Genomic DNA, 26215 nt, shown 5'->3' with positions numbered 1-26215 from the left:
ATTTCTCCAGCTGGCACCACCAAGTTACAGATAAGGAACCATAAGCTACAGCGCTGAGCTACAGGAGATGCTTTTTGTGGTCTCATGGACCACACTGGTATTGTGATCATTAACAAAGGCATTATTCACCTGCCTGCCTTGCTGCATTTACTCGCTCCAATGCACTGTGCACTAGGACTGCCTGGACTTCTCTAATGCCAAATCATGAAACAAAGCTGACAGCAAAAAGCTGGGGCAGCAGTTAAAGTGACTGCCAAAGAGAAATCTGTTTGCTCAGGCAAAAGCTGTTCTCAGTCCAAACATGGGAGTCATAATCTTACAGCCATTTGCTTGGAAGACAATGAAGGAGAGGCAGAACAGACTGGGAAACTACAGCTTGCCACAGTAGAGAAGAGAACAATCTTTGTGCCCAGATTTCTTTGCTCTGCAGGGTAAGTTTTACAAAGCTGACAACCGGTAGCAACATGTAGCGGCCTCAGGCGTCAAGCTTGCCTATCAAAGACTTGGACTTTAGCCCTGGAAAAATTACAGCTTCTCACTTCTCTGGAATCTATACTGGACAACAAGAAAGCAAGAGACTAATGAATGACCTAACTAAAAATTATTTTAATACATGGATTGCATACTATAAGCCGTACACTTAGGAGTACAGGGAGAACTGGGAGGAGATGCAGAGAAGGAAAACATCACATATTGATCGGAACACCATAGCCACAGATGACAAAAGACAACCAGCTGGGGTTGCTACGACAGCGAAGTCATCTACTGGAGTGGTAAGGGGCTGGCACACTGAATGGAAAGTATGGGTCCAGCAGATAAGCCCTGGAGACAAAAGAGGAAGCTCAGCAGTTCAGGCTGGGAATGACAGTGGGGAAAAGGCACCTTAGGAAATCATTAGTTGAAGAGCTAGCCAGCAGGAATATGGAGAGAAAGTAAATCCAAGGAAGCTACACAGATGTGAATAAAAAAGGTATTTGGTCCTCTGGAGCACTGATGAGGCTTACAGCTTCATCGCTGCATCCTTCTGCAGGACTTGAAGCCACCCTGGCCACCTCTCTGCTGGGTGGCAGGTGCGAGCAGGCACGGCCCAGCTCTTACCTGCTGTCCCTAGGTGTCCATACACTGGTCATACGGGGGATCCCTCACCAACAAAACAGCTCAGCTGCTGCCAGCAACCAAAGCCACTTTGGCACCCATGCAGTCTGAGGATGGCTGTGGCTTCAAGGCCAGGAGAAGGGGTGAGCTGACCTGATGCACAGAAACACCCACCACCACCCACTTTGCATCTGCACAGGCACACTTGCCCTGCAGGACTTCTGCAACATCCATTTTAATCCAGTGTTGAACAACAGCTAAAGTAAACTGCCAAACTGAAGGCCCAGAGTTATGGTCAGAGACTTTTTTGAAGCCCCACAAGAGACTCAAACTGTTTCAGCTTCCTCTCCCCAACGACAGCCTTGAGCTGTTCTTGCCTGGCTGCCGGAAGCCTGTGACGTGAAATAAAAGCCAGGAAATACGACTTTCTGAATAAACATTTATTTGGTGAGAAATACTTCTGATTTTTTGGCAGAGAAACGGCAGAAACCTGAAGCCCTATGTATAGCATGCCTGCAGAGAGCACTTTCTATTTAAAGGGAAGCTGCAGCTGTCTGTAGCTCTTAATGAAGAATAATGCCTAGGAATAAATTACTGCTGTTTCTGAGAGACATTTCTCAAATTAAAGTGATTCTTCCCTTTTTCCCTCTCACTATAAATACCGAGTGGCATGTACTGGGCTGTTGTTTGGAAGAACGGACACATGCAGCTCTGCTCTTTTCTCAGCAGCCTGGTAATTTCCATAGAAAACCATGGAGTGATTTAGCATATGGATAATACCAAAGTGACACAAAAGCAGAGACATCCAGAATCATTAAGTCTGAGTGTGTCAAAGCTTCCCGTTGCTCTTCCAAGGTGCATACAGCTCAGAACAGAAACCAGGCATCACTTCCAACCACGCCACAAGCCCTGAGCTGAGGCTCCAGGCGTGGGAGATGGCCGCTCACAGAAAACCGCCGTGAAAGGCTCGCTAACCTTCAATTTCCATCACTTGCACAAGCCTCCTCCCCGAGGGGCTGCTGCAGCAGCAGGATGGGCAGGCTGAGAAGGTGATGCTCTGGGGAGAGGGTGTGCCTGGGCTGCAGCCAGCATGGCCAGGCGGCTCAGGAAGCAGCACTGACATCAGCTCCAGGAGCTGTCGCTCCCAGACCCGTCGCAGCTCCACGTGCCAGGAAAAACAGCCGGCAGTCGGGGGGGAGTACATAGGAGATAGGACCCAGGGTAAAGGAAGCAAGGAGGGCCAAGGAACAGAAAAAGCAGGCAGCAGCTCAAAAATGGGATGGAACAGGGGCTAAATCATGCGCAGCCATGACCCACCAAGACCCTCTGCGGAGTCAGCCCTTACAGCAGCAGGTTCCCACTGAGGGCAGGGCATAGAAAGCCTGTCTGGGCTAGAAGTGGGGATGTTTACTATCCTACCATCTGCAGTTTGCCCAAAATAACAGTTATAGATATGAGATCAACTAAACACGTTTCTGTTATTGACACATACTGGATTTAGAGATTTATTTTCCATTTCCCACAAACTGTGCCAGAGGTTTTCGCCTAAGCACAGAAAAAAAAAAATTATGTGAAGAAATGCCTGTGAGTGAGGAACATTAAGCGTTTATTCATTGCTCCTGTTAGAATGTGTTCGTGCTTGTGTGGCTAGCACTCCAAAAAAGCTGTGGCATATGTTTTCAGAAAGGGAAAAAAAAAACCTCAGGATACCTACATCCTACCAGAAAATTACAAAACCGTATGCTGGAATACACAAGGTACCCTCTGGCAAGAGCAAAGGAGTCTTGTCTTGCTTCATTTTTACCCTTACTAAAATAAACGTTCCTCCTTAAGGAACCCTCCTGACATCTCTTTTTCTCTCCCCAGAAGTGGAATATGGACTTGATTTGCACAAGCACTGCTATTCCAGAAATGTGTTGCATCCAAATGAAGAGAGCAGGAAAAGGGAAGCGAGAAATTTGTACTGTTTAGTAAACAGGCAGTTTCTAGGTGGATACAAGACACTGGTCCCAATTTACTGCTCCCCTCCCTCCTCACACCCCCCCTTCCTCTGAAATTTGCCTGGGTGGCAGAAGGAGGCAGCAGAAGGGAAAGAGAACAGCTACCACTTGCAGTGGGAAAGGTTTGATAATTTTCCTCACATCTTAACATGATAACACCCTGCAAACAGGGAAGAGAGAGCAGTATTTTTCAGTAACATCACTGTATGCCAGTATTTCCTTTCAGGAGAAGCACTGTACCTCCTCACCTCTGGTATTCTTGTCTCCCTGAGAGGTTAAAGGAAAGAGGAGAGGAGGAGCCTAGCTGACTGCCTCCTTCTTGCAGCACTGTCCTCCAAGCAGAAGCCTGGTGACGAAATACACTCTCAAGGAACTGCTAAAAAGCTCTCCATCACCTAGAAATGATTCCTCAAAAGGAACCAGTCCTGGATGCCAGGGTAAGAGCAATTCTCAAGAACACTTTTTCCCATCCATACCTGGTGAGAAGAGTGCTGTTTTTCCTGCACAAACCCAGGCCTTCTGAGTGTAATCAGGGTTTTGGCAGCACAATAGCAGAACATCACACTGTGCTTTTAAGTGGGCTGATTTTAAACCATTTAGGACAGGGCAGAATGTAATGATCACAGTGAAGGCATCTTCAAAAGATATTCCATCCCCTGTAATGGCTGATGACTGTCTCTTTCAGTTTATCTGGCTGATCTGGCATGCCACATACCTTACAGGACCCAGGGAATGCTCTTCTTCACCTGAGGTGGTGCTGCTGTTGCTGTCAGTGGAGGTGATTGGAACATCTTGAACGAACATCTCCTGTTATCCCAACAGCGCTACATGCTAGGATGGTTTATCACTATCCCTATTATTATTATTATTATTATTATTATTATTATTATTATTATTCCTCTCCTTTTCTAGGATGCAAAGTAAGCTCTTGTGGTTTTAAAGAAACCTTCTGAAGTGTGAGAATATGCTGATATGGCCACATCTGCTTGGATACACAGACAGGGAGAAGATCCACATCTCAGAGGCCCCTTATTCATCTTAATGAGCTACTAACTTGGCAGCTTAATGGTAAGTAGTAAGCAACAATTCCAAATGTTGGCTTTGTTAACTATTTCACTCTAGATCAAAGTGGGTGGGAAAGGCAAGAGATGATAAAAAATTTTCAGTGACTTCTCTAATATTTATTTTGCAACTGGGTCTTGGGAAAGCAGCACCACTTAAACTCTGTCTTAATCTGCTTCCCAAAACCTGAACCCAAAGGGAAAAGCTGAGCAAAGGAGGGCATCCAACTCTGAGGAAGCTAGAAGGCATGCCAGAAAATACATTTACTACATTAATGGAAAGTGCACAGAATAGTTTGCTCAAACTGGGAGAATCTACATCTTGTTTCATCACTACTAACATCTTGAAGGACCACTGCATACTTTGGGCATAAGAATTAAATACTAACTTGCCTAACTTGGAAATTTCCATGGTTCTTTCTTAAGGAAAAAATAAGGATTATTCCAAAACCTGGCAGGCAGAGAATGCTTGTTTTCCTCTTTTTGTGAGAATGTTTACATTTGATCTGCATGTTTGCCCATTTCAACCCAGAAAAGCAGTGGGCTTCATCAGAAAAACAATCCCTCATGGGAACATTTTCTTTAATTAATACCACAGCTGAATCAAGGTCTCAGTTGAGTGACGGCGTTTCCTTCAGAAAGGTGTGCTATTCCAATTCCCATGAACACAAATCCCTGAGAGGAGCATTTGTATTGGAAATACTCAAACTAATATAACAAACTGACCAACAGGAGTTTGGAATACCAGGCAGAAATAACTACATTTGCATTCCTCTAATCTGAAAGTAGTCAAATAATTTCAACCATTGTACAAGTGTGCATAAAACTCCTAAATGTGACCTGTAGATTCATGAACTGTTATCCATAGTATTTTTCTTTTTTGTTAGGCTACACAGTCACATGGCTTTCCAATGCAGGCTCACATATTTAACTAAAAAGCAATAGCAGTATGACAAATAACTGCAGTAGTCCAAGGAAAAGAAACCCACCATCTTTCCTTAGATAACACTAGTCTTCCCTTAAACCCATTAAAAGAAAAAATAAAAAGTAAGAGGGAGAGAAATTCAAGTCTTTGGTGCTCAATGGAAGCACAGGGAAGGGACCAAACACTACATGGCAGATACTACCTCCCAAAAGACACGATTGGAAGTACTTGTTATCACTGCTAGAACTCACAACATTCACTATGTTCTTCTTCAGGGAATTCTGGATTATCCTTTAGCATGAAGATTTTTCAGAAGCTGCTGGATTGTTCACAGGTCCTCACTGGTTTTCCTCTTTCAAATAAAGTAAGGTAGAGCTGTAAAACAAAAGCAAAACCAAGTAAGAAAGGAAAGCAAGGAACAAAAAGTGGAAAATCCATAGAGCTGTTTAACAAATGAACAATTGACTCCTACATCTCCTGGAAGCAAATGATTTTTTAATGAGCTCCCAAGATGGAAATTCCAGTACAGAGTGAGTGTATGGCAAACACTGATCTAGGATAGGAACAGTCATTTGCCCTGTACATATTATTACAAAAAATTAAAACCCGGTTCAGAATTGCTGAAACAGATAGATAATTAAAATAATTCTTGGATACTTCTGTTGCTGTATCTAGAGAAAGAAAAAACTATTTCGAGTTGTTGTTTAGAAAAGTATCTGCAAACAAAGTCCACAATGTGCAGAGAGATCCACAAAGGGAAGATTTTTGCTCTCAATGAAATCCTCTAAGGGAATGCAAACACCTATCTATTTTCATGGTTATCTGCAATATTGTAACAGAGGAGTACTGAACCAAAAATACACACACAGATTCTTGCTGTTCCTCAATAGGAAGTATTTTTCATATTCAAGATTCTTAATATTGTGTGGTTCTTTATTTGCTTTTTTGACAAAATTTCATTGCGGACCAACTCCTAATTTATTTTTTTTTACCTATTACAGAAGGTATCAGACTATCCTCAACCTTTTTATTGGGCTCCGAAGAAACTTCTGGGTTTCATTTTTATGTGGACCCCACAGAGAATACTTAAAATCGAGTGTGTATTTCCACAGGCCACAAATCGAACATTTTTTCCTTGAGTCAGGTTCCCATGATCTACTTGTGCTTTTTAAATTCTTAGTTTCACTTTGTGCCACCAACATTTCCTACCTCCTTAATGTAAGGCTTCTCAACATTTCACATGAGGATTGATGAGGTCACTTGAGGATTTGCGCACATGGATCCCGTCCTACCAGCCTTAGGGTGGAATCCACGTCCTCAAACCAAAAACAAGTGGAGGACAAAACTCTACACCTTAGACAGTGCAAACTCTCTTCACTTGTTGGAGGAAACAAGGCAATCTAGAAAATGATTCATGTGACCTATCAAGCATCTGGTTTAGGACAGAATGATTCACTCTCTAGAAAGGTCTGGTTCTCTCCATAAAGTGAGTCTAGACACTGAGCTCAGATTAGATGGCTACATATGAATGCAGATGAATCTCACACTACTGAAGGTGGGAAACAAGTCAGACAGATGGACAAGTGCAGTTCGTGGGTGAAGAGCAGAGAGAAGACAGTGCAAGGATAAAAAAAAAGTTGCTATTCAAAAGAAGTTTACACCTATGACTGTTTTAGTTGAACACACAAAACAACAACAAAACCTTTCAAAGCAGTATCTGCCCAGCTGATCCAGTTTTGGTGTAAGACTACTCCTGGATTTACTGGCTAAGGCTAAACCCTGATGGAGCAGTGTCTGTAAATCTGTATCCAGCTGGCTGGGACTCAGGCAGGCACCTGGCAATGATGACAACAATGACCACTACTCTCAAGGCACATGTGTCTTCGTTGTCTCCCTGATGGAAAGTAACAATGCAAGATACCTGTTTCAAAAATCTTCCCCTTTTAAGACACGGTGGTTTCTCAGGAGCTACAACTCCTGTGTGATAGAGTCACCACTACCCTGATACCCAGGCCCTGGCTCCACTTCCAAGACTTTGGTCAACAGCTTCTCTCCTCTACTGAACTGGGACTCTGCTGCTTATCTGACAGAGAAACACACCATCAGGCATGGTCTCACAAGATTTTTAACTTTAGAAAGCAGACCAAAGAGAGAAAAATAACTCAGACCTATTTTAAAAAAAGCCCTTGAAACCTTGCTTAAAACCAAACCAATTTATTTTCAAGCCATTTATTTTTTTTCTTTAGAAGAATCTCACAATTAAAAAAACTGTCGCAGCTCAAAATACTCAAACCATTTTGCTTCTAAGTGTTAAAATGAAAGATTTCAGCATTTGCAAATTACTTATGGTTTTTTTTTCCCCCCCAATAATTTGGCAACCCTAAAAGTTGAAATTTTTATTTCTCATCTCTTGTCATTCAGCATTCAGGGGAACCTTTAAATGGAGTCCAAATGACTATGAGAAAATATTTAACATTTCCAACAAAAATAGATGGTTTCCAATTATTTTTAGTAAGAGCAGGGAAGTTTACTGCTTGCAAACTCCTGCTTGGATAGACTCCTGTGAGCCTCCCTGGAGAGTCAGCTGTGCATAACCTCGGGCTGACACCCACCACACTCAGTGACTAACTCCTTCCACTAACTTCAACAAGTGGGATTAGGGTTTTGATTCTGTTCAAGTTAGCGAGGCTCCAACTGCCCAAACCAGGGCTTTGATCACTGAATCAAGAGCAAGGCTGCCTGCTAGCTATGCAGTGATCTTGCTGTCAGCCTGGAATGTGTCTTGCAGACTCTAGAGCAAGGGACACAGAACAGGCCACAAGCAGCACCTGTGCAGTGGTGGTAGATACCTTCTCCACACACTCACATTTCATGGGAAAGATGACATAAAGCAAGGTAGCTTACACCTCAGGCAAAAAAAGGGGCAAGAGACCTTGTATTCACCGCTGGGTGCCTTTGTACCATGCACACAGCCAGTTATTACAGAGCAGATGATAAATTCACAAGCTAGTTTAATCTGCTACAACTTGCTCACTTGACCTTACCCATAGGCACTTCACTCAGTGAGGGCCAAGGCATGTCTGCCTGCAAATGTTCCCAGGTACTTTTATGCTTCAGATTTAAAGATAGCACAGCACAAAATTCAGGATACATGGAGAGATGCTGCCTCTTGAAGCACAACCCTCACCTGAAGAGCTGAGCACTCAGTCCCTAATTAGGACAATCTTTTTGTTATGCAGTTCTCATGGGCTCTGATGACATGCTCTTCATGGAACACGTACAACAGTCATAACTTGGAGGGACCAGCAGAGAAAGCTGGTTCACAGTTCAGTTAGGTCTTAACCAGACTTTGTGACTGAAGTTCCAACGTGATCAACAAATCATTATCACATACACGGTTACCGATCACATCTCCGCTATAAATGGGAAGCGTTACCAAGGAAGCTGTTTTGCATGGTCTCACAGCATTATGGTTTCTCAAATATCACAGCACTGCCCTGTCTTTGAGAGCTAAAAAGAACATTGTGCTGACAGATTAGAAGTGTAATTGAGACATGAACAGATCTCAAATCAAAGAACATGGAAGTACTTCTCGGGAGTATTTTGAGACTAAAATTGGACCCCAGGGCAATCAGCAAATAAGGACTGTAGTACAAGCAAGCAACTGCAAATTGGCAAAACCTGAAAACCAGAAGTTGGCTACGTGCAATATCCTGTATTTATTCCAAGAAAAGGTCATGCTCTCCCATCTTGCTTTGAAGATCAGGCAGTGAGAGATTACCATTTTACTAGTCCTTTCCTGCAGGTTTTTAATTGTCATCCTTTGCTCTCTTGCATGACATAATTTGGTTTCCCTAATTCACAAATCAGCATAAGCTAATAAAACTGTTTAAGAGACGGCAGCCTTGTGCCCAAGTTGTTTCGTTGTTCACTATTATCCCTCAACTAATCCTTCAACTCAAATAAAACCATAATTCATTTCCTGCTTTATTCTCCCTCTACATGAAATAGTTTTAGACAGGTTCAATCCTGTCTCACCACAAATGGGTAGGGTGAGGTTTTATCTTCTTGGAGTGTGCATGATTTCAATTACCTAATGTGTGTATCATCTATTATGTCAGGAAAAAACTTCTAAATTATTTTCAACAGGTTTAGCTGACTTTACACAATGATAAAAGATTCTAATGGAAATTAAAAATAAAAAAAAAAAAAAGAAGAAAAAACCCCAAACCCACAAACCAACCAAGAATGTACTATCTTTTAGATTTCAAGTTAATAAAAGCCTCTCTACACCAGCCATACCAAACTTTGCCCATCTGAAAATCTTCTGACATTTTGTCTAGCAAAGGCTGCTGCTGATGCTCTGCTAGTGTAAAAAATACTTAAATTCCAGTTATGCCTACTTTAATGTTTTGGTGAAGCAGTATCACCTTAGGACAAAAGAGGTTTTGTTTGCATAAAACAGGCAGGCATCACTCTGATTTCTGTTTAGCATCCATTCCTCATCTGAAGCTTGATCCTCCACAGCTTTGTAATGCAAACAAACATTTCCCATGGTTTTGCATGTGGTCGACACAAGGTGTTACAGCCACTTTGTGCAGGGTGAATAAGTATCTGGGTGCATGGGAAGAGTAAACCAAGTTGTTAGCACTTTGCATATATCCTGCAAGTCCTAAACCAGAAAAACAGCATGCAGATCACGGGGCTCAAACAAGGAAGCAATCCATTCTTCCCCACGATTTGTAGCAGAAGGAAGAACATCAATGTTGCCTTCCCCATCTCTGTGAACATGGGACATCCCAGCCCATGTCCCATTTCCTATGTGAAAAGCATGTCTAACATGAGTGCCTACTCAGAGGGAAAATGCAGGACGGGAACATCTATCTGCAAGCAGTACAGAGATGGGAGCAGCACGTGGGGCTGAAAGGGCAAGGCTGCAGCTCACCCTCCAGTGCAGGAGCCACTACTGCAGATGGCCACTGACTCTGCACAGCTAATGTTAGCTGTGAGTCATCTAGAAATTGCTGTCCCGAGACTTAATCTAAAGACCATTATTCATCATTGCTTCACCCACAGCAGGTATTTTTCACGACTTAAGGCTCAGGTAATCCAACACTTACTTTAGCATCAGCCTGTGCAAACAGACAGAGTTTTCAGCTGTACTCACTGGACTCATCTGCCCTTCCAAACCTCTTCTGGAAACCATAGAAGCAACTTTGCTCCCAGAGCCATCTCCACTGCTCTTGTAACCTATTCCCTAATCTCAACACCTTTGAACAAGTGACTGGAAAACAGATGAAGGTTCATCACTGCAGTTGTACTTAGGAAAAAATGCAGAACAGCTCAAACTCACACTCTGGATTTACATGATGCCTAATAACAGTACAAACATTAGTCTAACTAGGACCTCAGAGACATCACTTTTACACAAATAACTGCAATCACAATCATACTCCTTATTTGTACTTCATTAATACCCAGTTTTTCCCAAAAGACTTCAGGTTAGACTGTGCTTAGGCTTGTGCTTCTCTTAGTGGGCTTAGTTTTGAAGTTCCATGTGATTTTCCTCCAGAAATGGAGTGCAACATAAAGTACTAAAATAGCAGGTCAGGAGGTGGGCTGTGAGTGTAACACACAATGCCAACAGGTGAAAACTAAGAGGAGCTCGTTCAGGTTGTTTTGTCTAAGCAGCAACAGTGCAGACCCATACGAAGAAAAATACCTCACAAATATTTCCTATCAGATGTCAATGACATACTTCTTGATAAGAATCCATCACCTTATTCACATCAGCACTCCCTATTTGCCACTTTTTCATGGTTATCAAAGCAGGAATACTGGTAGGTGGGGGGGAAAATTTCAACACAGATCTACATTTCTCTTAGGATGCCAACTTTCTTCATTCTCATACAGAGGTTTAAAGTAAAAACATCTCTATTGCCTGCGTGTTTGTAACACACTCATTCCTACAGATCTTCTGAGCGGAAGAGATTGAGAAAAGAATGCAAATGGTTCATAATAATTCAGGCTGAGAGCCAGTAATGTTGAACAGATATAAGCAATAAAAATAACCACTCTGGATGCTTCTGTTACGTGACACAAATATTTCTCTTTTTCTTTTATGGAAGCTATTATGCAAAAAATGCAGCTCAGCCCTGAGTGGAGACAATGAGCCTCCTGCATATTTGAAGAACTGCAGCACCCTATTAACTTGCTACAGATGAGAGGAATCTCAAGGGCCTTCATAACACATACTGACACCTCTCAAATGATGGCCACAGCTCTCGTGCAAAGATGGTGTTGAAGGGGGAATCCAAATGATGTGAGTTGCAAACAGCAGCAGCACAAAAAGCAATGGCTGAGATTCTGTTTAATTGCAGTATTTTAAGTAGCCAGAGACAAAAACCTCCTGAAGAAGATTGTTAATGCTACAAACCAGACAACCAGAGAAGAGGCTTGACCTCTGGTGGCAGCAGTAATTCCAGAAGATGTCCATGGGACCAACTGCCTGGTGCCAGTAAGATTTGAGTCTGGGCCATGGCCTTTGCCTCGCTGGGTTCAGCCACCAGGTGCCCAGAGCTATTCATCTGCTACTTACACAGAGTTTTCAGGGAGCAGCTTCCCCATCTCCTCTACCTGTGCAGCATGCAGGGTTGAGGAGGACCAGACTTACACCAGCTGCCAGGCTGGGGGGACACACATGCGCACAGGCACAAACAGTGCCACCACGTGAGCTTCGTTTCCTTAGGAAGCCAGCCCAGAACGCACCCTTAACCTTCTCCCCGCTTCCAGTGCCGCCACGTCTTCTGCGCTGCTGATGCAACGTGATACAGAGCTGGAAAACAAAGGCACTATTGACTAACTTTTTTGCAGGATTAAGATGACTATGCTGGCTTACAACAAAGATTTCAATGATTTCGACACTGAGCGCTAAGTAACAGGAACACGACTTGGCAGTAATTCCAGAGATTACCTGTTGAAACATTAATGACAAACATCTTTTGATGTGGGCTGCTTTATGTGGTGCAAAAGGCAGTGCTGTAATTATGCATTTCCTTTCTATGAATCTAGTATTTAGCAGTAAAGCATTACTGGGGTGTTGGGGGGGGCTGCACACGTGTATGTTTGTGCACATGTGTGTGTGTGTGACAGGAAATACTCCACAGCTGAGCCTGCAATTTACCAGGGTGGCTGCACGTAGTAAATCTGCAACAGTGGAGCTCAGCCTGTTCATTCATCCTGCACCAAGCAGAGGGCTAAAACAATTGCCACGCTTAAGACAAATGTCAGGGTGAGTCATACCAGCCGGAGCGCAAACATGTTTGCTGTCGGGTGAGTCAGAATATCACATCCTGAATTCACAAATCTTCCTATAAATAATAATTTCTGAAATTGTTGCATTTCTTTAATACAATGCAATTTTAAGTATGATGCCAAATCCATAAAGGTTTTCCTGACTACAAATAATTTTTTTTTTTTCTCCTAATCCCTTTTGTTTCTTATTGTGTGCATCTACCTACAGTAGTAGTTTGTCTACGGCACCTGAAGTGGTAAATGCATTGATTCACACTTCAGGAAAATGCAAGCATGGCTCAAAATATGTCCAAATGAGAGACAGCCTCATCCCCCTAAAAAAAACCCCCAAAAACTAAATACATGCAGCAGGACTTTCACTTACTGGATATGCTTTCTACATCTTCTCTGATGCTGTAATTCTGACAAGCTTTAACATGTTCAGCATTCAGAGAAAAAGAACAAAGCAGCTGAGAAAAGGGGTGAGAAATGCTGGAGAAGTGGTCAGAGAGGCCAGGGCAGCATGGTGCATGTGAGCAAAGAGAGACTGTGCCTGCACTGTGCTCCACAGAGTGTGCACCCACAGCCAAAGCACCATCCCTGCTTCAGGGAGTGCTCAGCCCTAATGCAGCATGCAGAGATCATTCCTCCCCACGAATACGAACATACCTGGTAACAAAATTAATGCACTGTAATAATTGGCAATGATTATCCTTGACTGCCTCTAATTCAGGAAAGTATCTGAATCAGAAGTTATGCAAGTGCCTTTTGAAATAGGGCTGAACTCCAGGATATGACCAAATTTATGCAGGAGAGTCCTGACAGAGATACATGTCATGTCTGTGAGCAAGGGGCGAAAAAGTGTTTTGGATAAGGTTGTTGGGGGGATGTTTCTAACTTGATTTTCAGATGGGAGTTTATTCTCATCTTACATGAAAGGGAATTCATACACATACAAATCTCCTTACATCAAATCAAGACAGTCTTGCTTTCTTCTAATTGTTTTGTAGAATAACCACTCAGAAGTTCATTCCTGTTATCTTTCTCAAGCAAAATAAAAGGCCTTTTAGAAAAATTTTATTGCTAAAACAATGAAATCCTCCTGGGAATGACTTCGTTATGGAAATCAAGTGACAGTTTCTTTTATCTAGCCAAGCAGCAAGTCTGCATTTATAAAAGGCATTCTATGCACGAAGTACAGTGAGTAGGAGGACATGAAAATGCTATTTTTAAGATTTCAGCGTTCCTCCCATACAGATTTCCTGGAATAATAACAGCAACAACAATAATGATAATTAATAAAGCCAAAAAAGGAGTATCATCTTAAAGATGAGTGGCATGTGAGAAAGCAAATTGTAGTTAAGGACTTGTAAGATTTAGGGTCAAATGTACGGTTCTTTCAAACAAACTGGCATTGTGCCATGAATTTCACAGGGTTTGAGATTTGCTCCCTAAATTTCATACTGCAGTTTTTTTTCAAAAAAGGCAATAAATTAACATTATGTGCAGCATATGCTGCATGTCTACCATTTGTTTTCTTGCAGCAATTGTTATTTTCAGAAACACCACTAAATGAGAAGTTAACTGTGGAGCTGATGCTATCACTGTGTTTGGGTAAGTGACCATGTCAGCTTTTGGAGCTGGGGAAGAAAGGGAAAAAAAAACCCTGAAAAAATCCAGGGCCAAACAATGTTTTCAAATCCAACAAGAATAAGGGTATGATGCAGACTTTGACCCAAAGCTTAAAAGAAGACACATAAAAGAAGATCCTTTTCTGCTTTGCTGACCTCTGGACCTGTCTCTCAGGACACTCACAGAGCAGAGATGTTGAATTAACAAATATAGGGAAAGTGCAGGTCAAATCCTTCCTCTCTGCCAGGAATACCTGTCTCCACCACGCTTGGAGTGCAGTTTTCTGAGGGCAGAAGTTAGCCCCCATTGCCAGAAGATTGTTACTCAATTGTGCTATTGTCTACCAGCGGTAATTAGGACAAGAGTCTGCGTTTCATACCTAATAAAAATGAATGAAAGTGAGCAGGCAGTAACAAAATGCCTGGGACAATGCCAAGGTGCATCTGAAACCTGCTGGAGCGCTGGCACTTGAGGGTAACCCCACCACTAGGAAGCCCCCATTTCCCACGAGATTGGAGCCAGGCAGAGAAGCCACACACGCTGTCTGTCCCTCTCTTCCACTCGGCAGCTCTACACAGACACACAATGTTGTCTGGCACTGACTCGTGTTTCAAACTCGGGAGCACCCCCCAGCACAGGTGCCTGCACAACCCCTGCTCTCACACACCCTGCTCATGATGGTGCCATGAGGTACCAGCCTTGTCCAAGTGATTTTCATCCACGTTTTTAATCCAGTGCAAAACCCTCAACAATAGCATGAAATGTGGAGGAACCAGCAGCCGTGGCATGCTACTAACCCATTGAAAAATCTGCCACATAACCCATCAAGTGTGTCTGTTCCTAAAAGATATTATTTAAGGACCATTCAGGGCATGTTTGGAGGCACTTCCACTCTCTCACTCACCTACAAAACAAATTTTCATGTCATTAACCTTTATTTGCCTTTTAAACACTAAAATGTAATAGAGTTCCTATTTGATATTTTGATCATCTCCATCTGCTTAATGGGAAATGTACAGTGACAAGACAGGAAAAAAAATAGGTATGACTGGAGTAAGTTAGTGATGATTTCCTTTTTTGTCCATTGCTTGCTGCCAAACATGCTTGCTGCTGGTCACTTGCCTCGCTCACTGCCAACAAGTGCTCAGCTGGGCACGTCACCAATATTTAACCCTCAATAAAATTAAATCATAATAATGCTTTGCACTCATTTAGGGTTTTACATACCACAAACACTGTTGAAAAAAAATTAACTGCACACTCTGTAATACCCCTGCAAGGTAAATTAAGTATTGTTATTCATACCTTATGCAAAAAAGAATTTCACTGAAGATGGGATAATTGACCTGCCCAAAGCTATGCAGCACAGGTGTTCCTGTTTCCTGGTTCTCTCTCTATGCCAACAGACCAGTTTCAGCCTTTTCTGAAACTCAGATTGAGTTCTACCTTCATTTCTGCCTCTTTTTCTGCTGCTGAGGGAAAGCAGGGAGCAGGTTTCTGTACCCAGTGGTATGAGTGATACATGGGTGCTGTCAGAGTGACTCCTAGCTACATGGCCTGTGGTGGGACCAGAATCAACAGGACTGCAGCACTGCTGTTTCTACCCCCCTGTGGTAAGCAAGGATTAGCTGCAGAGAATTATTTGATCTATATTTGGTCTATAATAATTTACTAATAATTTGGCAAAAGGAACATCAGAAGTCTTTTTCACAAAAGACTACCGAGTTTTAGCTTCTCTGGATGTCTTCTACTACTGCAAGGAGGACAGTAGAGGACTCGGCAGCGTACCACATGCTGCTCCTCATCCCTCTCTCTTCCCCTCAACAGTAAAAAAGGGTAGGACTAAACAAATAAAGGTTTCATCCCAGATAAATGACAGCAGGGCAAGAGCAGTGCCCACTGCCTGCTCCTGTGGGCTGCAGCTACCCCTGCTCACTGTCACATGGCAGAAAATGCCACCCTGGGCTTGCCTTCAGCCAGCACTGGCGTATTGGATGGACCTGGACTGTTTAACCACCACTCTGAGGTGAAAACCTTCATATGTCACAGGCTGGACAACAGATTAATGTAGTCAGAGATCCTGTTACAACACCAGCTGTTCCTCCTGCACCATGGCCAACAGCCACACTGTAGGTGAGACCCAACCATGGTTACTGCATTAGAAATTAGAAGGGTTTTATCTGTAAAAGATGTGTACACTTCTGTACAGTGACACAATTAAAGCAGAAACGTTAACTACTAGCCCTGTGGATGCAATTATCCTAGTTCAAAAGAGGGCTTTTACTGGCAAAGCTCATCCCCGTTCAGAGACCAAGCAAGCCCTACCTTTGATCAAAGCAGTTAAGACTGGAAAAGCACTTGAACACACTGATCAGCTTCTGAGCTAGGACAAGGCTTAAGCAGAGGGGTTTATCTTTCACAACCTCTCACTTTTAACCACGTTTGGTTGGGTCAGGGCCAACTTGGTGTAGCCAGATCCTCAGCCCGAGCTGCAGGTTTTGACTGCCCTGAAACTAGCTCAAGCCAAAGCCTCTTTAGCTATCACACCTAAGAGAGCAGCCACCCCTGGAGATCAGCAGATGATAAACTCCATAGTTTAAGTGGATTAGCTGTGCTGAACAACTCTGCTACATCCAGTTCCCCTGTTCAGTGCTTGAGCTTCAGTCAGCAGTGATCTTTTATACAGCTGCTCCAGGAGGTTTTGCTGCAGAGGACAGTGCTGGGCTAAGGAGAAGCTTATGCTGTCCCCAGGCTATAGGATAAAGATAAGCTTGGAGGTTGGGCTCTTTGGGCACCTCAAGGAGCTCAGTGAGCCTGTAGTGTTCCTGGAAGATCACCCCCTCCCACACCCTCTCTGGCACCAGAGTTTAGGGTTGACTTCTCGCTACATTGTGTGACTAGGATGGCAAATATAAGCTTAACACACCACACAACACCTTGCCAGGACTGCTTATGCAAAATCCTCAGCAGTGGCATGCACAGCAGAGCAGTGCATAAACCACCATAGTAACAGGATGCCCTCCTTATACCCTCTTATCTTCTATAATATATTGCAGTATATATAATATAGATTATACCATCTTAGTCTGGGAGGAACTGCCTCTGCCATGTCTTAGCAGCTACAAACCTCTGTTCCTGCAAACCTCACAATTTCCCAGGTACACCAACCAAATCCTTCTCTCAGACACTCCTCCCAAAGGCAGCAGGCAGAAGTGCCGCTAACATAGCATAATCAGTGAGAAGTTGTAACAGTGTGGGGGAATGTGGCAATTCATGGAAAATGTCTTCCACCAAAAGGCAATTAGCAGTGAGTCTAAATGCAGTAGCAGAAGGGAGTGGTTTCCTAACAAAACAAGCCTTGTTAAAAAAAAAAAAAAAAAAGTGAAAAGAAAAAGAAAATACAAAAAACCCCAAACCACCCTAAAACTTGCTTTCCTGAAAAAAGCAGCATTCTCAGGACATTGAAAGCATGTGGAAAAAATACCTCTCTGAAGCATTCTGTAAAGATTATTCTTTACAGACACATTTGGCAGCCCTTTCTGCTCTGTCTCCTAATGCTATTGAGTATAACTATGTTAAGTCAATAAGCAAAGCCACTCAAAAGAGGTTTTTTTCAGGTTTTCTAGGCCAAGAGAGGAAGCAGTGCAATAGGAAAGTTTTCAGAAGTGGGAGTTGTGCCTGCCTTGCTTCTAATTGTAGTGAAACTGTCAACCTCTGTGTTGTGTTTCAAGACTTTACACTTCAAAATCATTCCCTCTGTGCTTTGAATTGCTATACTTTTAAGCTAACTACTTCTAAAAGTGCTGTTTAAGAAATGACATCTTCAACCACATTTAACGTTGTGAATAAATCTAAATTTTAAAAGTCTCATTGGGTCCCTGTGAAAGTGTAGATTTTTTTATTGTACTTGACAGCCAATCTCTTGGAAAGTATCTGTGCAGAAATTTAGTTTAAATTACTTCATATCAAGACACTTAAGAGAAAATGGGGGGTTGGTATAAGTTTAAAATAATTATGCTCTTTTCACCTTAGATAAAAAAATCACCAACATTCAAGCAGCAAATGGCATCAAAACCAATTAGTAAACTTACAGCCTACCTCTGTGCAGGCATGCATTAATTGCATTTCAGAATGACCTCCAAACACACGTGGCTAAAACAACTGAATAAGGCTGACTTGCCTTCTCCCTTGTAAACCACCAAAAGTGGAAGCAGGTTCAGGAACTATGTTGAGAATTACAGACACTAACTGCCTGTGGAAGGATATTCTCTGCCTCTGATCACTAAACTTTGGGAATCACCCCTTCAATGCCAGAATGGTAAAATCATAGACAAGCCAATGTGCTAAACTTCTCTTCCGTGTCCAAACCCAATCTTGTAAGGAGATAGATACCTGCCAAACTGCAGGGAGCTGAGGGAGCCTTGCCCTTTCCAAGTGCTCCTGCACACATTTGAATAGCCGAGTAATAAGGAGGCCATGCTCCTTTCATGCTGTCATGAAACACAGAATATTTATGTTGCTTCAGCTTCAATGATTCTAAAATATGGAAGATCATTTCAGTAGAGTAAAAGCAGAATCAGTAATGCTCAGATATATTTACAGTCTGTTGCTCAGTGTGGTAAAACTAATTCAGAGTAAAGGTTTGCTGCTAAATTCTTGGGGAGACAGAGAACAGGCAAGTAAGCAGCTCAGAATGGCAGGTTCTCTGAGGAGTCAGCTCAGTCAGGAGGAGCTATTTTCTACCTAGTGTGACAGTGCCCTGCAAAAGGAGGCCCCAAGAATGATTCCAGTTCCCAAGTAATACTTTCTCCAAGCAGAAAATTATACTGTACCTTGTGGGGCTGAACAACTTTGAAGTATTACCTCGAGGTCTGCCAAAGCTGTTCCAGATGCCAGGTTTCAATTTAAGCCCATCTATTTTTCATACCCTTCTCCCAGACTGCCATTTCCCCGGTTTAAAGGAGAACAGCACACTACTTAACCCTGAGAAAAAAGCTCCTACCATGGCTTGGGAATGACTCCACTCCATAGCATTTGGAAATCACACTACTCACCTTGCAAGTAAGTCCCACCCCACTTTGCTCACCGCATGGTGGATGCTTGGCTGGGCCAAGCTGAGGTGCTACAGACAAGCTCCTGCTTTGGTGCTGGTTATTTCTGGGAAGGAAGGGTATGTGGCCTTCCCTCTGCACTCTGCTCATCATCATTTCTGCCATGCATAGATATGATTCCTCCTCACCTCTTCCCAAACAAAGAAGAAACACCAACCCTTAACCAGACAGGAGCAATGATGGCAAAAAGCCTTCTACTCCAAACTCCAGCACCAGCTCAGGCAAGAAGTGAGGACACACAGCCATGTCACAAGGGAAACAGCTGCGCTATTGCAAACAACAGCAGACTTAACCAGAAAGTTCCCAACGCAATACTAGTTTCCAAGTGGAAAGGCTGCCCTCCACTTACCATGCAGACTCCAGCAGGGCTGGATCACCTTCTCAACTACGCCTTGTCTGTCACAGCAGTCCAGCAAACATTGCCACCTAATCATTCCCATAGTACAGAAATCCCTTTCTGGCTTGGCACAAGGTGAGTACAAAGTTTTTGCTAATCTTGCATGTATAGTAATTTCCCCTCCCCGTCACATCGTGTGAATCATCCCTGTTTCCAAGCATCAAAGAGTTAATGGAAGAAAGAACCACCCTACCACGTGCTTTACTCAAGGATAAGTGGACTGGCCAGCTACCAAAGCTGTTACAGACTGCACCAAGCTCCTGATTTTTTTTCTCTCAACTGCAATAATGTAAGGATTGAATGTGGACATAAATGTAAACCTAGACCACATCTGCTGATAAAGCAAAGTCTTTGTACTTGCACAACTGCCATTAACTGTACACAAAATACTTAAATTTCATGAATTCTTCTACATTCAAAAGCTGACCTGCCGTCTGCTCAAGGCAGCCAATGTGAGCTGCAGGCTCAGCAGAATTGCACATTAAAGACAGAAGAGAAACAGATTATAATATGAAATCAGACTGCTAGGAAAGTGAATAATTTGTGCAACTGTTAAACACTCAGAGTATTTTGGGCACACTTTACCACTCCAGATTAAAACACTGCTCTGGTGGTTCTCTTCTGAAAGGCAGCATAACAGGCAACAGGTTTGTGTTACTTGCCCCTTTCATCACAGGCACAAACAAAACCCGTGCCTCCAGGACTCTGTCATATTCCATTGCTAAATTTTTCTTTTTAATTACTTGAAGTTACTCTGCTATTTGAAGATTTCTACCTTCTCATAATTGCATTAATAGCTTGGAGCAGAGTGCACATGCATATGTAAAACATTTTTTCCCAAGTATCTCTCAGAGAACTTCAGCTGTGCATCCTTGCCATATGTGTTCACACTTCTTCTCATGAGATATTTTCAATATAGTATTCTAATTGTAACTTATTTCTTGGTAACATACTTCCAGCTTGCATTCATACCTTTCAGACATGGATTGTGGAGCTCTCTTGGTTAACTATTACCAAACCATTTGAAGGTTTCTCCATTGCCAATGAGGTATAAGCAGCTAGGGCCTACCTAACAGGACTCCATCTCTAGACGGTTTCATTTTGAATGATGTAAATTTCCTTGGCCAGCCCATTTCCATGGTGGTTCATGCTCTGCTCTGTTGTGACCTCTAAGGAGAACAACTCAGGGAGTCATCTGTTCCAAAGCCATTTGTCTCCTGTTTTAGATTCCCTCCTATTTCAAGTCTACCATAACTGACCTACAGGCATGAAATCCACTCTGGGATGTGACCAGTGACCCTTTCTACCGTTTGTATTAACATGATTATTCACATGATCATTATTAACAAGAGGAAAATATTTTAATTTGCTAGCAAATTCAATTTTTGCATCTATGATCAACAGAATCATGTCTACATGATAGATGTTTACTCTTACATGCAGGCCTTGGAGACACAAAACATGTATTTCTTAGCTGTCCCCATGGCACCTATACCTAATACTACAATCTCAAATTATGCAGAAGTCTGTGGTAACCCAGTCTGTTTTCAGTTATCCAGTACCTTTCTAGTTCATGAGTAGTTCAATTAAAAAAAAAAAAAGGGGGGGGGGGGGGGGGGAAGAGGGAAACTTGTGATAAAAATTTAAAAATTCATACCCAGATTTCAAAGACCTAACAGTGTTGAAAGGTGCACAGTAGATCATGCTCAGAGTACTTCATGCAAAAATATCAATCAAGAATTTTTGGTGCTTCCACTCAGGGTTGCTTAAATTTGTGATTCATGTGGGAAGCCATTGATAACAGCAACAACAACAGTCTCTGCAACAAAAATGTAGAAACTACTGTTGGATCTTTGGGTTGAGAAGTACAGTGACTTCACACAGGAATTGCACACACCCCATCTACTGGCTTTTCAGAAGACTGAGAATTTTAACAGCAGCAAGGCAAGTTTACCTTGCATTGGAATTATTTACTGAGCAATGCCTGTGAGGTTAGTGCTTGATGAAGGTAGAAGAGGCCATTACCTATCCCAGGAGAACCACAAAGCAATCCAGAACTGACAAAACTGTTCAGAGCCTACAATGGTAGAAATACAGCTCACAGGCTAAAAAAAGTAACCCAAATCACCACAGCACCTTGTACTTCATGACAGAAACCTAATAAAGAATCAGAGAAAATGTTCCAGCTGACAAAGGGCTTGGTTATGCTGAGTGCCTGCTTTGAGGCCTGCCTTGCTGCCCTTAAGACCAGAGGCAGGGGTAACATCCAGCAGAACAGATAAAGGCAGCAAACATGCACCCACAGCAGAGATTTCAGTCAGTGCTGCTGTTGTGCCACCTCTGCAGCACCCGGAGAGCAGAGCCGTCAAAATTTTTAATTCAACAAAGTTGCATGAGACATCATTAGAAGAATTCACAACAAACTTTAGTCACTGAATCAAAAATGGAACTCAAGTTATACTCTGTCAATCAGGATGTTTGATCATGGCAAATCAAAGAATCTGCTCGGCCCTGCTGAAAGCTTCCCAAAGCCAGTGCAATCCCCCACTCCTCTAACAGTCTGAAGTGTTCATTTCTAACTCCATACTTGAAGGCAAGGACCCACAGAAGTGGCCAACAGCCACCACAATGTCCATTTATGGTCTTAGGAAACTAAATAAATTTAAATCTGTCAATACACTCTTTATATGAAACTTGCATCAACAGGAAGGCTGTTACTGATAGTTTTGTGAAATATATGATGGTCCATGATATAGATTAGGGGGAATGTAGAGAAGTTAGTGAAGAATGCCTCTTCACTTTTCACCCTGGATTGGAAATGAATTTCTTTACGAAGCATTTAGTACTAATTTACTACTTAGTACTTTAGCATTTAGTACTAATATACAAGTGCCTTGTCACACAAATGCATAATGGACGTAATTTCTAGTAAAAGCCAAAATTACAGAAATTTTATTTGCATATAGGGTCAGAGATGTTTTGAAAACAGACTTTTCAGTTATCTATGAAGTTTAGACAAACACAGTGATACAGAAAAAAAAAAAAAAAGTTTTTTCTTCACTTCCTACTATCCTCCTCACAGACCAAAGCCTGCTCTTGCATCCCGTGTAACTTCAGCAGAGTGGACTGGGATCAGAGTGATGTAATGCATTAAATGTCTAGTTTCCAAACAACAGATCAAGTTTTGTTTTAAAATGCTATCTTTACTCAGAGCATATTTAAACCAACTGTTTGATAAGAGGCTACTGCTGCCACTCACCCCTTCTTTCCATTTTCTGCGTGGAAGTTGTAAAGGTACAGTATTGTCTAAAGATGTACAGCAGCCACGGAGAGTTGTGATGTGAAACTGGTATTTGTGTTTTGTCAGTACCAGCAGAGGTGTGTCTGCACAAAGCTGTGATAACTGTCAGCAGCTCAAAGCAATTTAGATCCTTGCTTGTTTGTGTGCCAGGCAATCTTAAAGAGCTGCAGAATTCTCTCTTCTAAGCATTAAGATCTCAGTAACTTCAACTATATAAATGCCCCAAATTAAAACACCATATTCATCAATTTCTGGGAATACACCACAGTTTGGATGACACATTATTCCAGTGCTCAGTTTCTCCTAGACCTGAAGGCATCCTAGAGGTCTTAAAACTCAGCCTTTCTTCAGATCCAACTGGAGCCAGACCAAGCATTCAGCGCTGGCACCAGACCCACTGCAGCGCCAGACCATTTCAGAAAGTAAGCCAAGAGCTGGGGAGGTGTTTTTAGGAACCCTTGCAGAAGGCACCTCTGCCAACAAGGTTCAATGAGGTTTCTGCTGGTGACTTGAGAAGACATATTGAATGTCAATTGGCATGTTTATCTTATTTAAACACTGAGCTTCCTTTCTAACATCTAATAGGGCAGATTACTGGTTTAATACTAATGGAAAATGATCAAAAGACCCTAGATTATTTGGTTGGCTTACCTTAAAACCTTTTCCTGCTTCAGTTTCCATGCAAAATATATCAAAACAGTATTCTTATGAATGGAGAGCCTATCAGCTAATCATTTAAGGAGATGAGGAAAACCACCTTTAAAACTGGATTGTGGATAAAAATGCCAAAAACCAACTGAAGGACCCACTCCACAAATTTTCACAAGGACTAATTTGGAAAACAAAACCTAAAGAAGCATACTATATAAGGCCATTTCAAAATTCTATTCCTTATCCACAAAAGGCAGTTTCTTCTCAGTTGTGATCATGGTTCATTTGTTTAGGGACAAAAGTAGCTGGCAAACTAGCATTAAAAAAACTAAACAAGTAAACACTGGCATTTTAAGCGTTGTCTGTAAGCGAAGATAAACAGCAGTGGTCAAGTGACAACTGAGTAGCTCTCTTTCCATACCCATGTGAAGGGACGCTGGCTGAGAACAACCTGGATCAAGGCTATCAATCCATTTAAATGTAGAAATGCTTTCATGATTTCAAGGCAGAACAAATATTTCTTTTTGTCTGCACACTTTTTAGAAGGCATGAACATTAACTTCAGAACAGAACATAGATGCCTGTTAACAAAGCCAACAACAATTACTGCTATGTCTAAGAATCAAGAAAAAAACCACCAGTGTATTCCAAAGGCATTCACTCACAAAGCAAACTCACTCCACACAAGCCCAAGCACAGAAATGTGATAGTATCTCATGATTTATGTTCTCTCAGCAGGTTGTACCGGGTCCTCCAGATTCCATACTTGCCTTTGAAAGCAATTAAGTTTCCAGCACTTCTGGGAGCGACAAAAGCTCTCGCTGTGAAAACCTGCATGCTGCACTTGTGCTGAGTCTGCAGCTCAGCAGACTGAAACAAAAGCACCACAAGAGGTATGAACTTCCTCCACTTAACTCATCTAGGAGCACTAGTATGTGAAGGGCCATCTCTAAACTTTGAAGCTATTTCCAAATAATTTCTTTGTCCAGTGCCCAAAGAGCCAGCTGCCGCTGTAATGTGGAGAACATCTGCAAAGCCCTCTCAGCCTGGAAAGAAAAATCCCTTTTCTCATCAGCCTGCACACAGGAAACTCTACAAGTTCAGCTAATGTGAACTATTCTAATTGCTCACAAGACAGAGTACTCTTACTTACATAAGAGCATGTCCAGACACCTCGATGAAACCTGGGTCCTGCTGTGCTATGCACTGTACAAACACCTGCTCCATGGAGTTTACAACTTGCACAGAGTAAACTGTACCTAAGGGAAGACAAGGGCAAGAAGCACATGTAGAGAAGTAATCAACAGGCATTTCACACAACTAGTGTGTGAATTCTGCTCGTGAATTATTATAGTACAGGAATGCTGCCTGATCAAAAAATAGATCTGTGATATGTCCCTGGCTGAATAAAACAAACAGAACAGCAGCAAAGTCAAACTATTAAACATCCTGGCCCCAGCAACAAAAGCCCCAATACTGTTCAAAAAACAGACTGCCTGGACAAGGCACAACACCTTTTACCTCCTCAAGATAGAAAAAAAGCCAAAGCCATTTCCCATCGCTGCTCTAATTCTACCTGGACTGCAGGAGAGCGACCTTGCGAAGCCAGAGCCGGAGCACGGAGCTGGCGCAACAAACGCGGCAGCAGCACGCACGGCAGGGCGATGCCACCGGGCAGCCCGAGTACACCAGGGAGGGCAACTCCTTCCAGTGCCCACCTCTTGCTTACAGCAAGGCACCCTGGCCTGAGACCCCAGCCAAGGGCAGTTACTCAGGGATTTCTCTTACACGTGGAGTTCTGTGTGTCATTTACTCTGCGGCAAACAAACTTGCCAAGACCAACATTTTTTTTCACCAACTCATTTTTGCACCTTAGACTCTGCATGCTTGGTTTTCAGGGTTAATCCTCATAACTCCAAATTAAATCAGCTGGAGTGATGCATACTCAGAATTCCATAATTTTATTTTTCACTTATCAGTGTACCTGTTTTCTCTGTTACACAGTAAGACACCCAATTCTGTGCAAGTAAATTAATTTCAGATTGCACCATTTTCAAAATTATTTAAGCCTAGTTATAAGAGTTAACCTGGCTGTTTCCTTCTGACAATATCTGTGGTTTCATAACTTTATTTTTTTTCTACCTCTCGCTTACCTGTTACAAGGCAAGGACTTCCAAATTCAAAGAAATTATTTATCAGGGAGATCTGCAAAAAATGACCAACCGTGATTTTCTACCAGATCTAGAAGAACATTTCCCACTCTCATTTTCTTCACTTAAAGTTGCAATCATCTTTAAGAACCAGAGGTAAGCACTTTTGGAGACAGAAATGTGTTTAAAGACACATAAAGACAAGAGTGTAAGATGCTTCAATGTCCTCTATGCCCTCTTTAAAATGCTTAACATCTTAGGACAAAAAGTATGAGCAACCGTGAGCTTGGTCACAAATAGTTGATTACACATACAAACATATACAGACATGTCAGAAATGTTAAGCCAGGAGCTAAAGGACAAGGAAATACCAGAACTGTGGCCAATCGTGTAACATTTAATCTTTATTCTTAATTTTGTGATCACACAGGGGTTTTTTCCACAGGAAATGGTGCCATTCATGGTACAGCAAAGCTATTACTATGGCTTTCGGTATTACTGAATAAGTGATCCTCAGTTTGCCTCATTCTCAGCATTAAAAATGGCCCTAAATGCTATGCTTTAAAGACAGAACAACTACTTCCTTCTAGGTTATTTTC

The 26215-nt window shown here is 42.3% G+C and overlaps 1 protein-coding gene across 13 annotated transcripts in view; it reads right to left on the bottom strand.

The window, feature by feature from the left end:
• The window catches only part of ATXN1 (ataxin 1), a 474819-nt gene that overhangs the window by 78818 nt on the left and 369786 nt on the right, over positions 1-26215 (bottom strand). For 11 of the 13 annotated variants that reach the window (XM_086841849.1, XM_086841778.1, XM_086841808.1 and 8 more), the window contains one exon: positions 5333-5456. The gene's annotated coding sequence lies outside the window, so the exon portion shown is untranslated. Of the gene's footprint in view, positions 1-5332; positions 5457-24619; positions 24726-25619; positions 25672-26215 lie in introns of all 13 variants that reach the window. The other 2 variants (XM_023919687.2, XM_086841769.1) reach the window with 2 other exon arrangements.

Source organism: Cyanistes caeruleus, chromosome 1, assembly GCF_971803275.1.
Source record: "Cyanistes caeruleus chromosome 1, bCyaCae1.hap1.1, whole genome shotgun sequence".
Classification (NCBI taxonomy): domain Eukaryota; kingdom Metazoa; phylum Chordata; class Aves; order Passeriformes; family Paridae; genus Cyanistes; species Cyanistes caeruleus.
This window is presented reverse-complemented; position numbering and strand designations above follow the sequence as displayed.